Source organism: Cyanistes caeruleus, chromosome 3 (genome assembly GCF_971803275.1).
Source record: "Cyanistes caeruleus chromosome 3, bCyaCae1.hap1.1, whole genome shotgun sequence".
In the NCBI taxonomy this organism is placed as follows: domain Eukaryota; kingdom Metazoa; phylum Chordata; class Aves; order Passeriformes; family Paridae; genus Cyanistes; species Cyanistes caeruleus.
In genome coordinates this window covers 68446906-68464562 of record NC_141703.1, presented here as the reverse complement: position 1 = coordinate 68464562, position 17657 = coordinate 68446906, and the positions used below count along the sequence as shown (strand labels likewise).

Here is a 17657-nt window from a genome sequence, read left to right as displayed (position 1 = left end):
TTATCCTCTGCATCAGATAGACACTGAGTATCCTTTAGGAAGCCTAAGCTAGAGGAAGAGACATTGCTTATGTTTAATGAGGCCAGCTAGCCTGAAGCAATCCACCTGGCTACAAAAACAAGTTCTATGGGATGCTGCTTTTGCTCTCTTCAAATATTTGGTGGAAAGCTGAAGCATTCTAATGAGGTTATAGCCAAATGCCTATTTTAGTCTCTGGGTGTACAAACCACAGGGTAGAACAAAACAGATGTTTTTTGCTTTTCTTTTTATATTTATATCCTTGAATTTATATCCTTGTTTTAAAAAGAACATCAAAAACTGAAGAAGGTGCAGAAAGGAATCATGGAAATAAGAGAACACAGTTACAGGCACTGAACACCTCAAAGAAAGACTGAGAGGTGGCTTGATGTCATGTATAAACTTGGCCACAAAGGGATAGTGAGAGTAAAAAACTGGTGAAGAAAGGACTGTCAAGGACTAATAGTTGAAAGCTGATACCATTGAAATTCCAACTGGAAGTAAGTCACCACTTCTATGGCTCAATAAAGGAGCTAATGAATGAAATTTAATAACTCCTCATATACAGAGGTCAGACCAGATAATTGGTTCATTCCTCTGGGCTTAAGTTCTGTGAATCCAAGAAATGATGTACTTCCTGTGGCTTCACCAAGGAAAAAATATGTATTAACTAGCAAACATGTTTCCTCAACTGTGAACTAATTTGAAGATGTTTTCAAGGATCTAAATGTTTCAGAGTGTCAGAATTTTAGAGGCATCTTTGCTTCAATTTTTGGTAAAGTTATGTTGAGATCAATTATCTCTGAATTATTACTATGTACAATTTGGCAAGCATGCATTGATTTAAAATGGATTTAAGAAAATCTTTGGAAAATAATATGAACAAAGAATCTTTTAAAAAGCTAATGTTTCTGAACTGAGCAGTAGTTTTATCCTTTGAGAAATTAAACAAATTATTTTGCTTTCAGACCAGTATAAATTAGGAGCAATTAAACTAAAGTCAGCAGAGTGACATTTGTCAGATTGGATGTAAGCAAGTTTGTATTGCAGGCCACCAATAAGGAACACTGTAAAATGTTCTCCTAGAGGGTTTTCTGATTTCAGCTGTTTATTAAGACTGCTTAAATTTTCATGATATATAACTTACCGATAAATTTGAGTTCTTTTTCTATCAGTGAAAATGTGCAGACTACCTCCAAATGCTGGAAAGGATGGGTTTTCAGCCATTGAATGTCTGTGGAGTTCACTTTGACCATCTGCATTCTGCTGCCTGTGGGCTGGCAGCCAGTGGGTCATGTTCATCATGTGTTGCTGCCCCCGGGTGTTGCCCCCCCAGGCTTAGGCATGATCTTTTTTCAAGCAGGATGAACAGACGCACCCAGGGAATGAAAGTCCCTTCAGAGAGGGGCAGGGGGGCAGAGTTCTTCCTGTTGGGGTATGCAAGACCTGCAGGGCCAACTCTGTCTCAGCCCCTAAGAGGAAATTCTTGGATTGGACCTGGGCCTCCCGCCTGTCTTCTGCCCCCTCCATCTCCTGCCTATCCCCTCTGGAGCCCTTACCCTACAGTGCCCAGCATGTGGAGTCATGGTCACACTGAGCCCTGCTGCCTTTCCTCTGCCCTGCGAGCTGCCCGTCCCTCAGCGCCCGAGCTCCAGCGAGGGGCTTCCTGCTGTGGGAAAGCAAAACACCAGAGTCTCCCCAGGAATGATTTTTTTCTTATGTGCATACATTCACATGCACATATTCATTTGCCATGTGTGTCTCCATGTGCACAGCTATGTATTCATAAGGAGTGGTTGGTAACCAAAGTCTGGGGAGTGCAGAAGAAAGCCTCTGCTGCGTGGCTTTCCTTCTCATAAATTTTCCTCCTGTGTGAGGGGGGGGGGAAAAAAGCGTGGGATGAGCATGCATGCATTCATTGTTATGTACAAGGGGAATTTGCATTGCCTGGTGTGTTTGAATTAGTACATTGACAAAAATGTGGTTTTGACTGTTTGGAATGGTTACGCTGAAGCACTGCGCTTTGTGTTTCTCTTGCCTTAGCCTCTGTCAAGCAATTCTCAGAATAGCCTCAGACTTGGGATGTCTGAATTTAATTACTGTTAACACTAGAGATATTTAGTCCCTTTTGGGGGAGGAAAAAAACACAAATTTTCAGGAGTGGAGGTAGCTTGTAAAGATAGCAGCATTGGGAAGTTTGTTAGCTGGTCTGTAGTAATTAAGCTTATTTCCATAGCAACATTATCAGTTCAGCTCCAGAATTTTAAGATTTTTGTGTGCCTGGTAATTAGAACTAATATCCTAATTTTAGCAGAGATATTACATTTTTGTTTGGCAAGAGCCTTGTAACTAGGCAAACTGATTGAAGAGTGAAATAATGTTCTATTTTCCTTGATTTCTCTTTCTTGGATCACTTCAGGCTGCTTAACCAGCTAAAAGCAAATCACTGCAGTCTGCTTTCTCAGTACCTAAGACTGAATTTACCATTGAGGAGAAATGTGTGTATATTTGTCTATCTATATATATGCAAAACGTGCTTACATTTATAAAAGCTTGCCTATCTGTGCAGTCCATAGCAAAACACAAAGGCAGAGCCAAAGTACAGCAATTAAGAATTCCCATGCAGTTCTCATCTAAGCTGCTCCAGGTCAGCATGGCAGTGGCCTCTCTCTCTGAGGAGGGATTTGGATGAGTTGCTGCTGAGCCCAGGAAGGGAGGGTATCCTGCCTGCTCACGAACATGCCATGGCATCGCGCAGTTGGGATCTGCCGGGAAAGGAGGCCTCCATCCCATCTTGGTCTCACTTCTCACCCGTGTTCCTTGGTTTCCATGAGGTCTGTGATCTTTTCCAGGGCAGAGTGCCATTTTTCCACTGAATTTGGTGGAATTACTCCAGTTTATACTATTTATAATTGTATATAATTATATAATTATAATAATAATTATACTATTTGGCCCCATTTGACCAGACTCTGCCTTATTACTCTTACTTCTTGTAACCAGCCTGGCAGAGTATACTGTTTCATAATTTTATGCTTGTTTGCCTCACAAATTAAAACATAAGTTTTCTACTCACCGATGTTGTCTCTGAAAAGGGTTATGAAAAACCAAGCAGCCTCAGTGGGAGAACTTGGGCTTGTGTGGGTTTTTGTCCTCTGTCCTCTAATCCCTCTCAGCTCCTGCAGCATGCTGTGTTTGCTCTATTTTCCCAGCCTGGTGGGTAAACATCAGCCCAGGCTGTGGCTGAAGTGAGTTAGGTGTGTGGGCACACACAACAGGCTGTTGCCTCCCAGGGTGGGCAAAATATTCCTCTCTGTCTTCTGCACCTACTCAGCCTCTAATTCTCACAAGACCTGTCAGGACTTCTGCCTCTGAGGCTTCTTTCTTCCCTGAACCCAGCTGTCAGTGTTGCTTAGAACTGGCCAAGAAGTTCAGGGATGGCTAAGGAAGGGAGGATATGCCCTACAATGTCATTTTGTAATCCTCCATTTCCTTAGAAGCAAGGCTAAAGGGTCTGCAGTGTTTTGACAATAAATCTCTGCATCTAGTCAGAGTTCATGAAGACCCATTATATATCTACCTACTGGGTCAGCATGCTTTGGGGGTATTTTTAAAGATTTTTTTTCCCTATAGTCAATTTGTTTCTTCAATTCACTCTTTAAAATAAGGCTAATATTGGAAATACACCACTTTTGAGTGGCACAGCAGGTTCAGCATAGGCAGGGGGTATATAGTGGAAAATAGCCTTAGAAGACTTGTTCCTGTTGCTAATGAGTTCTGAAGGTAACAGAACAGTTAATGTATTCATAACAGACTTAGACTCAAAGATTTGTAAATAATGTATGACTTTCTGTGACTGGGAAGCCAACTACCATAAAGCTTGGATCCAAGTAGAAAAAAAAATTATAGCACCAAAGGACTTTGGATTTTGCAGATGCAGCAATTCAGCTATAATCCCCCTGGCAGGGAAAAAAAAATTATTTAGTCAACTTCCCATAGAATATCTGTAGACTTATAATTCCATTTTTGTGGCCTCCTGGCATTCTATCACAATTTGGCATCTACTTTCTCCTATGGAAAATGAAACTCCTTGCAGTATGGCCAGTATTTTGCCAACTTGTATTAATTTGTGAAAAAAAACCCCAAAACTATTATAAATCTAAATTAAAGATAGCAGAGAAATACACTGTTGGCATATGACCTCCCTGTGGCTGATGGATTCGTGTGTAAATTGGCAGACAGTAACTATTCTTAGGAAATTCTAGTGAAATGGACAGACATACTTTGCATGTGAATCATGGTGGCCTTTGGGAGTCTGGAACACTGATTTCTTTTGCCATGGATTTAAATGGCTCAAATACTGTTAAAAGTATGAAAAAAACCATGGAAATGCTTTTTTGCAAGATTGCAATAAAAGTCAGAATGGCTGCTCAACAAAAGGCAATGGCAAAGGGGAGAGCTTATAGCTTATACACTGGATTCGAGGGAATTTGTTCCTGGTTTTTATGAAGGTAAAATGAAGGTGTGAGCAATGCATTGCTGTAGCCAAGAACTATTCCAAAGTCTGAGCATTGATGTCAACCTTTCTACATACAGTGAAGTAGCATTGCTTACGCTCCATAAGAACAAAATGACTGGAGCGTGTCCAGAGAAGGGCAGCGGAGCTGGGGAAGGGTCTGGAGGTCAAGTCTGGTGAGGAGCAGCTAAGGGAGCTGGGAGTATTCAGCCTGGAGAAAAGGAGGCTCAGGATGGGATCTTATCACTCTACAACAGAAGAGACTGTAGCCAGGTGGGGGTCGGTCTCTTCTCCCAGGTGACAAGTAACAGGACAAGAGGAGATGGCCTCAATCTGCAACAGAAGAGGTCTAGACTGAAAATTAGAAGTTGCTTCCTGTAAAAGATTGTCAAGCACTGGAACAGACAACCTGGGGAAGTGGTGGAGTCACCATCCCTGGAGGTATTTGAAAGATGTGTAAAGTGGTATTTGGTGACATGTTTTAATGATGGATTTGGCAAAACTGAGCTAATGGTAGCAGCTGATGATATTAGAGGTCTTTTCCAACCCAAACAATTCTATGCTCCATTTGATTGGCTCAAATAAGGCAATTTTGGCTCTTAAGAGGGGAAGTGGACAGATGAAAGTCATGGCCATGAGAGACAAGAAGTATTGGCTGTCTAGTCTGTTGTTATTAAGTTTGTGTGAGGACACAGCAGCTCTGTGGTCAACTCAACCAAGCTGTCTTCACTTGGGAAGGCTCCTTGCTGGGAGCCACACTCTTGAAAGAGATGGAGAATTTGAAGCCCTTTGCTATCAGACACACTACAACCTTTCTTTAAAATTCACTTTGGGCTTTTGGACATGTGTTCCTAAATTCTGCATTGATTTACAGCACCAGGTGAGACTGGAGAATGTTATTCAAAGTTCCTAATTGCATTGCTCTCAATTTTAGCATTTGATAGGGAGACCTTATAAATTTTTTAATTTTTTTTTAATTCCTCTGGTGTTTTTGTTAAAATCCTTTGGGCTTTGAAGACAATGGTTGAGTTAATGGTTGGAGATACATTTTCATAAGGTGTGTTTCCATGTTCCTTGGCTCCAGGAAGGGGGTCAGTACAGAGAACAAGATTTCTTTCCACTGACCTCAAAATTTTGGTAAGGTAATGACTAGGTAATAACTTATGGAGATATGGAAAAATAAATTAATTTTATGGGTTTGTTTGGCCCTTTGTTCAGTGAAAACTTGAAATCAAGAAGATGTCTATCAGTGCTCGTAGCATAATTTGCAACCCTCAGTTTCAGAAAGATTGTGTGAACCACTTACAGACATTTCCTGATTGACAGAAAACAAGAAATTGCTGTTCTAAAAATTCTGCTTTCCTAGGAGACTGTATCCAAAGAACCTTTTTTCAAGTGCTGGTGCCCTTAGCAGCAACACATAACTTGTTGAAATGAAGGAACAGCTGAAAAATTACATATCTTTATGGTTTCAGCTGTTTCAAAAGAAGTGGGTCAAAATGTGCCTTTTTGCACCTTTTTTATGTTTTGCTCATGAAACATAGTAATATTTTGCCTTCATGATTAAGGTAAATCACCTTGGCTATCATACTGTGATAACTACGTATTAGGACTGACATTTAGGTACAAACTGGTGGGAATCTGGTCTGCTGCATACAAATGAGGAGGCCCCTACGCAGAAGCATGTCTTTGGCCTCTCTCTGTGTGACTCTTACACCTCATGCATGAAAAATAGAATTGTGAAAGGGTTTTTTAAGGCTGCAGTATGCTGTAGGATTTATTGTGGGGAGTAGTGAGAACCGGGAAGCCAAAGTGGCCTATCATATTCTGTCTGATAAAGGGATTTGTATGGCCTGCTACAAAAAGTAAGTGGAGTAGTGTTTCTGCCTTAATGGATAGTGCGTAGTAGTAAATAGGAAAAAGAAGAGTTAGCAGTGTTTCTTTGCTTTAAACTTTCTAGGTAGAACATCATAATCTACAATGCAAAATCACATAAGGTCTTTCCCCAAGAAAGAGTCCTATTAACTGGTGCAGAATATGGGGATTTCTTTTGCTAAATATGTTTGGGAGACATTTTTTCTATTCTCTCTGCACTCTGACCAAGTGGATGGAGGAGTTAAGTTCTCCTGTTAAATGGAGAAGGTGAAACGTTGAGGATAGTAAGCGTGTCTGGCCTGAAACGGAGGAATCACTGGAAACTGTGAAGAAAATTTCTTTGAAGATTTAATGGGATATTACTGACTGGCATTTCCTTATGGTGCCAGGAACAGGATGATGAACCCCTGGATCAGAGTTAAAATTGAAGAGGAGGCTGTCAGCTAGAAAGAAAAGCTACCCAGGAGGCCCCAAACTTGGGAGCACTTGGACTGCTAGTCGTGGATGCACATGAAAGCTTTAGTTCTTTTCCCTTTTTTTTAGTTTTTTTCTTGCATAAATCCTTCCATTTTGCAAGGCTGTCCTGCATTGTTGCAAGGGAATGTGCACTAGATACAACCAAGTCTGCCCACACGTAACCACATAAAAGGCAGAAGGGTTTGCAAATGTCAGCTTCCGTCTCAAAAGAGATTGGAGGAATAAACACTGTGTGTTGGTTGCATTACTGGAAGAAAGGGAAACTTGTTGGGATCTGCTCAAAGAGTGATAGCAGGAAACCTTCTAAAGTTAGGGTACCTGCTAAAGGTAAGGATGTGGTCTGATAACATTTAAACTTTGTAGCATGTGATAGCTATGTTATGACTTAAATGTGTCCTCCTGGTCACCCAAATGAAGTACCTGATTGTTGCATATGGTTGTTGAGAATGTACCTGATTCCCTTTCTGTTTATTTTATTCCCTTTCTGTTTATTTTATGAAGGAAAAGTTTTAAATATCTCATCTACAAGACTATTTGACAGCTCTTTCTTTGCAAATCATTGCTGTATTGTTGACTCATTGTCCAGGATAAAGTGAAAAGGAGATAAACTGCAGCTGGCTCTGTGCTTTTCACCCTACATGATCTCTGAATGCTTGACATGACCATGACCCACTCCAGACACCACTGAAATATGTACACTGAGTAATTGTGCAGTGATTGGCTGGGTTGAGACTACAAGTGAAAAACACATAATGAGTTTGCAATTCCAGTAAGCCCTTAGTGAAGCAGTAGTACATTGCTAATTCTGTTAGTGTAGTGTTTGTTTATGGAAAGAGAGCTTCTCACAACAGGTTTGAAAAGCTAAGGAAAGCATTTTCAGACCACAGTAGTACTCAGTTGTGGTCATTTAAATGACCATAAAAGATGACTTGTCAGGTAGCAGCTTGGCTGGTTCAGTTTTACAAGTATTATTCGAGAAAGTACTTGGACTAACCTGGAAAAATGGGCTAGAGAACAAGGAGGTTTGTATTCAGCTAACTAGAAAATGATGTGTTCAATATTGGAAAGAAATGTAACAGGTAAAACTCTGGTCATTGATACGGTTATTGCTTCAGAGCAATTACACTGATATTAATAAAATCGGTAATGGAGATGGAAAGGGACATCTACTGCCCAGGTATACTTAATATCTGTTGATGCAGAACAGTCTTGTTATACTTTCTAATAAAAAGCAGCAGTGCAACGTTATATCAGTTAAATCACTTAGAGGAATTAAAATACTGATAAGCTAATACTGATCTTTCTAATTATTGAATAGATTAGCATTAAGAAAATAAATTATGCAATCCTGGACTTAAAAGAAGGTAATTTTATTATAGATGATTTCCTTAATTGTTTTTTTCTTAGTATTCAAGTGTGATTTTTTTTACAGCTGACAATAAAAAAGATATATAGAAATCCAACCAATTTTTAAAGAAAGTATAGTATGTAGAAACAGTTGCTTGCTCTTTGATTCAGTAGATATATTTACTTTCAAGTAATTGGTGAAGACAAGTGCGTTCACAGAAGTTTTAAAAACTTTTTCTTTTTAGATTCACATCACAATACTGCTTCCATTAGTAGTGTACCCACAATCCAGAATTCATAACATTTCCAGAAAAAGTACATGAAGTCATGCTGGCAATGCAGTATGCAAGAATTCTTGAAATTATTTCACAGAAGAAATTGTAGAGGTGCTAATCTAAATTCTTTCCTGGTTTGTTATTTTGGCTACTGAGTTTTTGTTTGCTTTCTTGGGTGGGTTTTGTAGTGGCTGATGCCAGTAGGAGAAAGGATGTGTACAGGGAGCCAGAGCAAATTGTCTTTGGTAGTATGACCATGAGACACAGAATATGACAAGTTTGAAGGGACCCACAAGGATCATTGAGTCCAACTCCTGGCCCTGCACAGCGCCATCCCCAAGAGTCACACCATGTGCCTGAGGGCGTTTTTCAAATATTTCTTGAGCTCTGCCAGGCTGATGCTGTGACCACTTCCCTGAGGAGCCCGGTTCAGCGCCCAACCACCCTCTGGGTGAAGAACCTTTTCCTAATACCCAACCTAAACCTTCTCTAACACAATTTCAGGCCATTCCCTCGGGTCCTCTCACTGGTCACCACAGAGCAGAGATCAGTGCCTGCCCCTCCTCCTCCCCTCATGAGGAAGCTGTAACTGCAATGAGCTCTCCCCTCAGTCTCCTCCAGGCTGAACAGAACAAGTGACCTCAGCAGCTCTTCATGTTGTGTGCCCTCCAGACCCTTCACCATCTTCACTGTCCTCCTTTGGATGCTCTCCAATAACTTAACCTCTTTCTAAAGTCTCATAAGTTTCAGGTGTCTTCAGACTTCAGCCAAGAGGGAGGGGAAATAAAAATAGATGAATGCTATCAGACTTGCCATTACGTTCAGAGGACTCCTATTGAATTAATTTAAAGTCCATGCATTGATCAGTCCTTAGTTTGGATGACTGGCACTGTGCTGTAAATAGTGGTGAAAACTGCTGAGGATGTTGTCTAACCTTTCCTTGTAATGGCAGCATCAATCACTCTGTGATTAACATGCTGACAGACACTTTTTTCATCTTCTCCTATAGCATCTCCTCCAGGAAAAAAAATGGATTAACAGCTGAGCGCTGAAGGAAAAGGGTCTTCTCTGAGACTCTATGAAAATCCATGGAAAAACATAATTTATCATGTGTCATTCGGAATAATGAAGCAGAGAGATACCCTCTTCATCCATCAGAATCAATATTTTTTAAATATAAATGGAAGTATATAACTGACAATGAGGATTGTTTTTCCATTGAATACCTGTAACCAAATTATATGGTAACTTTGATTTATAAATGCATTTTTTTTCTGGATAGGGAGAGATCAGTCTAATCACATTTTTACAGCCAAAATCTCATTCTTCTGGGATATCAGTCAAATATGTGCCTCCTCTCACCCCTGTCTTGAGCATGAATATTTATTTAGCAAGATTCAGGAAAAGTATGTAGTAAAGAAATCTAACTGCAAACAGTAAGATAAAGGAAAGAGAGAAAACATTTAACTGCATACTAAAATATAAATTTCTATTTCTTAAGTTTTCAGAATGCTCTTTTGAAGAAATAGTCGATTTTCATCACTACTTGTATTCTAAACAAATGTGTAAAGAAAAGTGTACCCAGTAGATAGCAGAGTAAGAGGTTACTTTATTTATTGTGCTCTCAGCATATTTTACGAGTATTTAATCTAATATTGCTTTTTCTCTGTACTGTCCTAAGAGAGGTTATACAAAAATTTCCATGGCCACTAGAATTTCCAAAGCATGTGTAATTCCCCCATCAAAACAATTCTGAGAAATTAGAAGGTTTACTACACCCTGTGTAGTAAACAGGCAAACAGCACTTAAGCTGTCAACAGGTCATTGTCCTAAAGATGGAGTCCTCTAGTGTTTTGGAGTCACTAATCCTCTGAGCTGAAGACTTCATTTTCTCTGACTTTTAAAATCCAGAACTTCATCTGCAGCCAGGTTTGAAAGCTGCTCACAAAGTGTTCAGTTCTCCCAGCACTGGCCTGGCCCAAAGCTTGTGCTGAAGTGCAAGCTGCAACTCAGGAAATTAAATTAATACAAAATCTATGCTAGAAAATAGAAATTAATAGAAAAGGTAGTTCAAGAGTAATCTAGACTGGTGCTTGGGTGAAAAAACTGTACTGGCATTTTAATGGATATTCTATAACTCAAAGAGCTTTCCTATTGACCTAGAGTGAATTGTTTGGGTTTTTTTCCCCATTTTGATATCTTTTGAAGGCTTCTGATGAACAGAGAAAGAGTCTTCCCTAAGGAGCATCTTCAGCAGAAAGCAAATAGTAAGTAATTAATACAGGAGGCATGCAAGGTGCACCTTGCAGACAGCTACTCGATTCCACAAAGTCTAATGGGTGCATCCAGAAATTGTACTGCCTTGTAACTGTAAAGTAGCATATGATACCCAGTTTATGTGCAGCCCGTGCTTTGTTTTTGGACTTGCACTGGTAGGGCAGTAATCCATATTTTTCAGCAAGCTTTCTGTGTCCTCCACTCTTTGTCAGATGTAGAAACTAAAGAAGAGATTGTAAAATGATAGTATTTTTAAACATCTAAGTGTTTTTATCCCATTTCAGTCAACTGGCTTTAGGTGATTAATAATAGTCATTTCATAAGAAACAAACAGTTGTATTGAAATTGAAACTAGGTGTCTTATAAACCGTCTTCTGATCCCACACCTAACTTCCCACGAGGGAAGGCTCATCTTTCCAGAAGTTCATGTACCACATCTCAGCAGTGAGTAAGGGACTTCTGGGAATGTAAGGGAAACAAACTTGGGTGAAGTTGTGAAAGCTCACCTATTTCATAGTTAGAAAAATCTCAGTCTGGGGTGTTCGTTCTAATTCTGAAAGAGCTGCACTAGACATCCCATGCATGCTTTGTCTTTGGGGACTTCCTTTGGGCTGTGATTGTCTTGTGGGAAATAATAGGTCACTTGCATTTATGTGCAGTAGACTCATCACTTAAAATGCAGAGGTGAAATAATTTATCAGAATTTTTTGAGACTTGGCTGTAAAGGTTTGTCCTACTTTGTGACTGACAGTTTAGGCAAATTATTTAGAACACTTGCATATTAGTTAGAAGCTGTATATATGATCATATTTCTTATCTTTTTGACAACATGTGTTACGAGCAATGCAAAAAGGATGGTAATTTTGCAAATTGGTGTGCTAAAAGTCAGCAAGGTCACTGAGAAGGAAATTCAGAGTGGTTGTTAGGTGTCAGAAATGTTCAGGGTCTTGGGGCAAAGGAATGTCCTTTATAAAATATGCCAAAACTCCTGGTATGTGTGAGAAGGACATAGTAGGCATGAAGCCTATTCCCTACTCCTAGTAGAAATAAGAGTTGTAGTTTACTGGCGTACATCTTCTTGCTTTTCCTGCCTGGCTGCTGGCTTCCAGCTATGAGCAGACATGGAGACTGGTAAAGGGATGATGCCTGACACATCAGCAGCTTCACTACAGGGGTAGCACATAGAGGTTCAGTTTGAGGGTGGGTATAACACACGAGAGCTGTTTAATACAGCTTGATGCAGCATAATCCTTGTATGCTGCTGGGGATACACTCTAGATGGGTGGAAGACTGTCTGGTTTGTTGGGTCCATAGACTGGTAATTAATTGTTATGGAAGAAGGGAAGAAGATTTATTTATTTTTTTTTTACTGCCATTTTTTTTCTCTTTTGAAGTTCAAATTTTCGATGAGGTTTTGCACATCTGGGAGACGATTGTTTTCCAGTTTTGATAATTACTTTGTATACCAATTCTTCCAGTCATTAGACACAAATTGCAGTACCTTGCAAACAGATCTGATTTATTGTCTGACCTGACTAGTAATGAAACATTTTGACTGTATCTGGCCTAATTCTCTGCTGTGTAAGCATATGTAGCAACTTTGAAGTGAATGGCAAGACATGAGATTGTGCTAGTGATAAGTTTGGCCCATTATTAATAAAATACAACAAATAAATAGGTTTTGTGCTTGTAAATTATTTAAATATTCAGACCAGGACCTGCTGAGAAGCCATTATAAGGAAATCTTTCCTCTGACACAGATTTTTCCAAGAAAATCAAATTATTCTTCTCTTCAAAACAAAAAAAAAATTGAGTTAGAAGGCCTTCTATTAAATAGAAGCACACTTGAAATTATGTATGATCCTATATCAACTCCAGTGCTGTTAAAACACAAAAGTTATGCATCTCTGAGTGTAGACTTTGGGATAGTTAAGGGAGCATGTGATGTGTTGTCCTGCCTTAGGCTGCATCCTCTGTGGTGGTGGCTCCTGCTCTCTATTCATTACATGCAGAGAGCTAAAATGGTTGTCTTGGACTAGACAACTAAGTTTTGTATTGCTTAAGTTAACTAAGTCATACCCACAGCCATTATATTTATCTTCAGCATATATTTTTCTATTTTGTTTTTAATTTCACGTGTCTCCACTCGCCCAATTTATGTGTCTTCTGCAGTTTTTCTCTAAATCCATCATCCCACATAGTACATGTTATTTCCTTTAATTTAGCCATGATCTCTGATGCTGGAATGGCAAATGGGATTTTGTGATACTTCTGTACCACTCTATTTGCTGAAACATTGATTTTATTATAGCATTTAAGTACTGAAAAAATCAATAGGGCTATATACAAGTAATGTAAAGGCTTGGTATCTTGGTAATTTATAGAGAAAGAGCCAATTGACAGAGTTTCATGTCATTCGGTGAGAAGGAAACCTGTGGTTTCTAGTTGAGGGTGAATGATAGCCCAGTTCTTTCACACCCTGTGTTACACACCTGCACATCAAGGGTAACCACAGCCCAACAAGCTGCAAGAAGACAGAGCATAATCTGGAGAAGTTAGTGTCACTATCCCAACAAATAAACAACAGGGGCTCCTGGTTCCCAGACGTGCCACTGTTTTTGTGTCTGACTCATGTCCTGTGGAACATTACTGGGAGCTCCCAGAGACACCATCAGGAGGTCCAGCAACAAGATCTCTTCCTTAAACCAAAAATCCCTTCTCATTTCTGCCTGGCTTGCTAGAGGAGGGATGTATCTGCCCAAGTCTGGTGTTAGGGAGCTGCCATGAACTGGGATGACCTCTGCACCCTTTCAGGTGTTGGAGGGGATTTTGGCATTATATATAGCCTCCTGCCAGGCTCTGGCTCACTCCACACCACAGCCTACAAACAGGCTGCTCAGCTCCTTGTGGACAAACTTTTAAACCCTCACAAATGACATCAGGTGACAAGGAAGCCAGGACTGCCACCATCTGAATATGAAGGCAAACCCACAAACACAGCAGCATTTTTGATCAGTGGGTCCGCTGGCAGTGTCAAGATGCATTATGAAAAAATGACCAAATATTTCACAGATGTAATGCAACAGGACTCAAGCTCCAAGGCCAGAAATATCTAAGTGTAAAGATAACTGATGTTTGCAGAGATACCTTAAAAATTTGTCTCCTGGTGCACATAATGGGATTTTTCCATCTGTTTGCCACATAGCTGAGGAATGCGAAAGCCAGAGTATAGTAAGATTATAATCAGATTCATTTGTTTTTCAATTAGTGCTGGATATATTTTATTTCTGAGGCTGGGACAAGATCCAGCATTTTTAGCCTGAATGTGGATGATACAGGTTACAATTTTTTCCTCAAAATGTTGGAGCGCTTATTTTTCCTGTGTTTGACATTATATAATCACAGATATTGTAATTATAGGTATTCATTTTTTGTGATGAAATGTGGCTAATGTAACAACATCCTTTAAATAGCTGTCTCTTTTTCAGTGAGAAAGAAACATTTGGCAGTATCCCATTCTGCCATTTAATTGAGCCATGTAAAATAGTGAGCAGGGAGAAGAATAGGAAGTCTTAAACCCCAGAACATAAGAATTAGACATGTGTCTGTCATGTCCCAGTCCTGGTATTTGTGCACGTGTTTTTGATGCTGTATTAGAGGTGCTGTAGTAAAATAGGAGGAATTCCTAGGTGGAATGACTAGCACTGTGAGGGAGGTGGCGTAATGCAAGCAAGCACAGCAGCTACCTACAAGTCACCCCAGTGAATGTGACCAAGCCCCCATCATGGCAAACCAGTGGTAGCACCTACGAGATGTATATGCTGCTGGGATTCTCTTCCCTCAAAGGTGCATCAACAGAGATCTCTGGAAGTGAAATGAAAACCTTCCCTAGGTGTCTTTCAAAGTGGTGGTAGAGAAGAGACAATTGCTTGATTTGGATTTCCTTGTTGGGAAGAGTTCTTTTAAGAGATAGAGTATTTTTTTTGTCTGTGCAATGATATGGATGCAGATGAACCTCATAACGTAAACAAGCTGTCAGATTTCTCTGTTAGTACTTGCACTTCATTGCTTTAGGCTCTGAATACCTGAGAGTCTAAGTTATAGAGGTTTTTCCTTCTTGTAATGTGTTCTGTTTGCCAATCTTAAATCTGCTTTTTCTTCCATATCTAAAATCATAAATTTGGTATAGGAAGGCCAGTCAGCGGTGTTATGTTAAGCAATGAAGCATCCTAAGGGAGTCTAGATGAGCTCTGTCAGGCATGCACTTCTGTGTGCTTCCCCCAAGGATAATGATCTTTTCCTCCAGAAAACATTTAATTACTAACTTCACTGATGCAATTCCTGTGATATACTGTAGGATCCACATTTTGACTTTCAAGATAGATAATCCAAGTAATATTCTGTGAAAGATGGTCTGCAAATCTACGTCTAAGAAGCATCCAGTAAAGGAAAGCCTCTATGCAAATGTGTATGAAATATCTGGAATAAACTGATGGGGGGAATCAGAATGTGGATCCTTTCATAGCATGGGATTTTGTTCCTGCAAAGGACTTTCCACATAGGTTTAATGAACTGATACTGTGAGCTACTTTGTGATCTCCTTTATCTGCATATACTATCTGTCATTTTTGTGTTACCTTGGGACAAGGCCTCAAGCCCAGTGCTGGAGGGAAAAGTTTTCCAAAGACTCAGTAACTCCCAGCTTAGGCAGATACATTGCTGCTGGAATATACCAGGTAGAAATGAGAAGGGGTAGCTGGTCTGGGGAGGAGATCTTGTTGGAATTCCTGATGGTGCTCCTAGGAACTCCACTGATCTTCCTCCTGACTCAGTGAAGAAAACAGTGGCATTTCTGGGAACAAGGAGCCCCTGCTATTTGTTGGGATTTTCCCACTGTATCGCCATTGCCTCTGTGCTTGGTTGAGTTCCTGTGTCAGACAGCCTTCCACAGCCACAGCAGCCATCCTGGCCTTTGCACCAACGCACTTTCCCTCTTCTAGCAAAGCTCAGTAGCCAATCCATCCCCTTTGGAGGTCTCGCCACTGAACTCTGCATTGCTTCTTTTACATCGATGGAGTTGTCTTAGCAACAGCAGAAAGTTTAGGGTAGGACAAGGTGTGATCTCTGTTCTGTGCAGTGCAGAATTCACAAGGCCATGCAAATATTTTATGACAATAATTTCCCTTCCCTTCCTTCAACAGATTGTTGTGCTCTTTTAGCAGCTGAACTTAATTTTGTTATTTGTGGCCCATTAGTACTGCTTCTAGGAAGGACTGACAAAAGACCATTACTGAAATTGTTCACTTACAGTTAAAGATGGTATCCAAAGGACCTGCTGTTTTGTTGAACTGCAGAGTTCAGGAGATTTCCTAGCCCCACACTGATTGTAGGTTGCTATGCTAGCAACAGCAACACGTGACAGCAGAAGTGCCACTGCTTGTACCAAGTGCAATCATCACTGTGGCATCAGAAATGAAAACCAGCTGAGAAAATAGGAAGTTTTGCTCCTGAATTTGCCAGCCTGGAGGTTTCCTGCTTGGCATCATAGCATACATGGAAATTTGGTTGGGATGGCTCATTCAGTCCAGGATCACCTAGGTGTCCGTTCCTCATGCTTTCTGGTGCTGCTGATTTTTGGGGTATGGTTCACAGCCAGTTTGGCCAAGAGAAATATGACAAAAGAACTTAAAAGTTCTGCTATTGTGTCTCACTAGTGAGTTGTAATTAACCAGTGGGGAGTCATGGGTCTGGAGAAAATTTCTGTCTGTTCCTATAGAAGAAGCAATATGACTTGCTGAGGGATTTAATTCTGTTATTCTGTGAAATGGTGCCTGTGGTGTCTAATCAGCAGCAGGCGTGGAAGGACAGAGCATGGTCAGAGCAGATTAAATCTTCATGGTTTCCAGTTGCTGTAATAGCTTTTTTAGCTGCTAATATCTTGATTGAAATGTGATTTTCTTTCTTCTTTTTTTTTCTACGTAACACTCATATTTTGATATGGGCATATTTTGATCCAAGAAGGACAGAAATCACATGCATGACACCAACCCCCTCTGCCAAGCCATAATCTGCAGAGGACAAGGACACAAATGAAAGTGTCACACAGGTGTCTCTCAGGTCCATTTTCCATAGGCTGATGCCTGAAACACTTACCATTTTACCATTAATATTTCCTAGAAGGATTCTGCCTGGACATGTCACCTACTACAGAGAAATTTGGCTTGAGCAGCCATAGGGGCCAGACCTGTGCTCAGAGCAGGACCAAAGCTGGGATTTTGGTTGTGCAATGGAATGCACAGCCTGTTGCTTTCAGCCCCTCTTTGGGAAGGGTGTTCAGTTTGGCAGCCTCTCTGCTTCCAAGGAAGGCCCTGGGACTTTATTCAGCTGAGCCCTTGGGTGCTGCTGGCTTTAAGCTGCCTGGCACAGCAGAGCTGTTTCTCACAGTGTTTCTGATGCCTTGAGAAGGCTGACCTAGGACAGAGGCTGGACAGAGCTAAGGATAAAGTAGGTGTTTATTGAAAGGCCTTAAAGGATACACCTTGGGCAGCACAAGAGCCTGGCTAGGCTCTTAGCCTAATCCCAAGATGGACCTAAAAATGGTAACAAAAGAGACCACTGGTCATGAAATCTCACATTTTTATAAATTTTGTCCATCTGCATATCAAGATTAATTGTCCAATCACTGCTTTAGGTTATGAAGTCACATCCTCTTTGTTTTCTCTCTTCAGGCCACCGTTGATCATGTTTTTGGACCTGAAACTTGTAACAATTGTCCTTGGAATCAAGCTAGGAAAGGAAATGTTTTATCCACCTACTCTGTGAAGAGAGCTCACTAACACTTAATATGAAGCTCAAAGCTAGGCAACACAGAA

At 40.4% G+C, this 17657-nt stretch overlaps 1 protein-coding gene across 3 annotated transcripts in view; it reads left to right on the top strand.

The window, feature by feature from the left end:
• MTUS2 (microtubule associated scaffold protein 2) overlaps positions 1 to 17657 on the top strand; it is a 308364-nt gene that overhangs the window by 79843 nt on the left and 210864 nt on the right. The window lies entirely within an intron of this gene.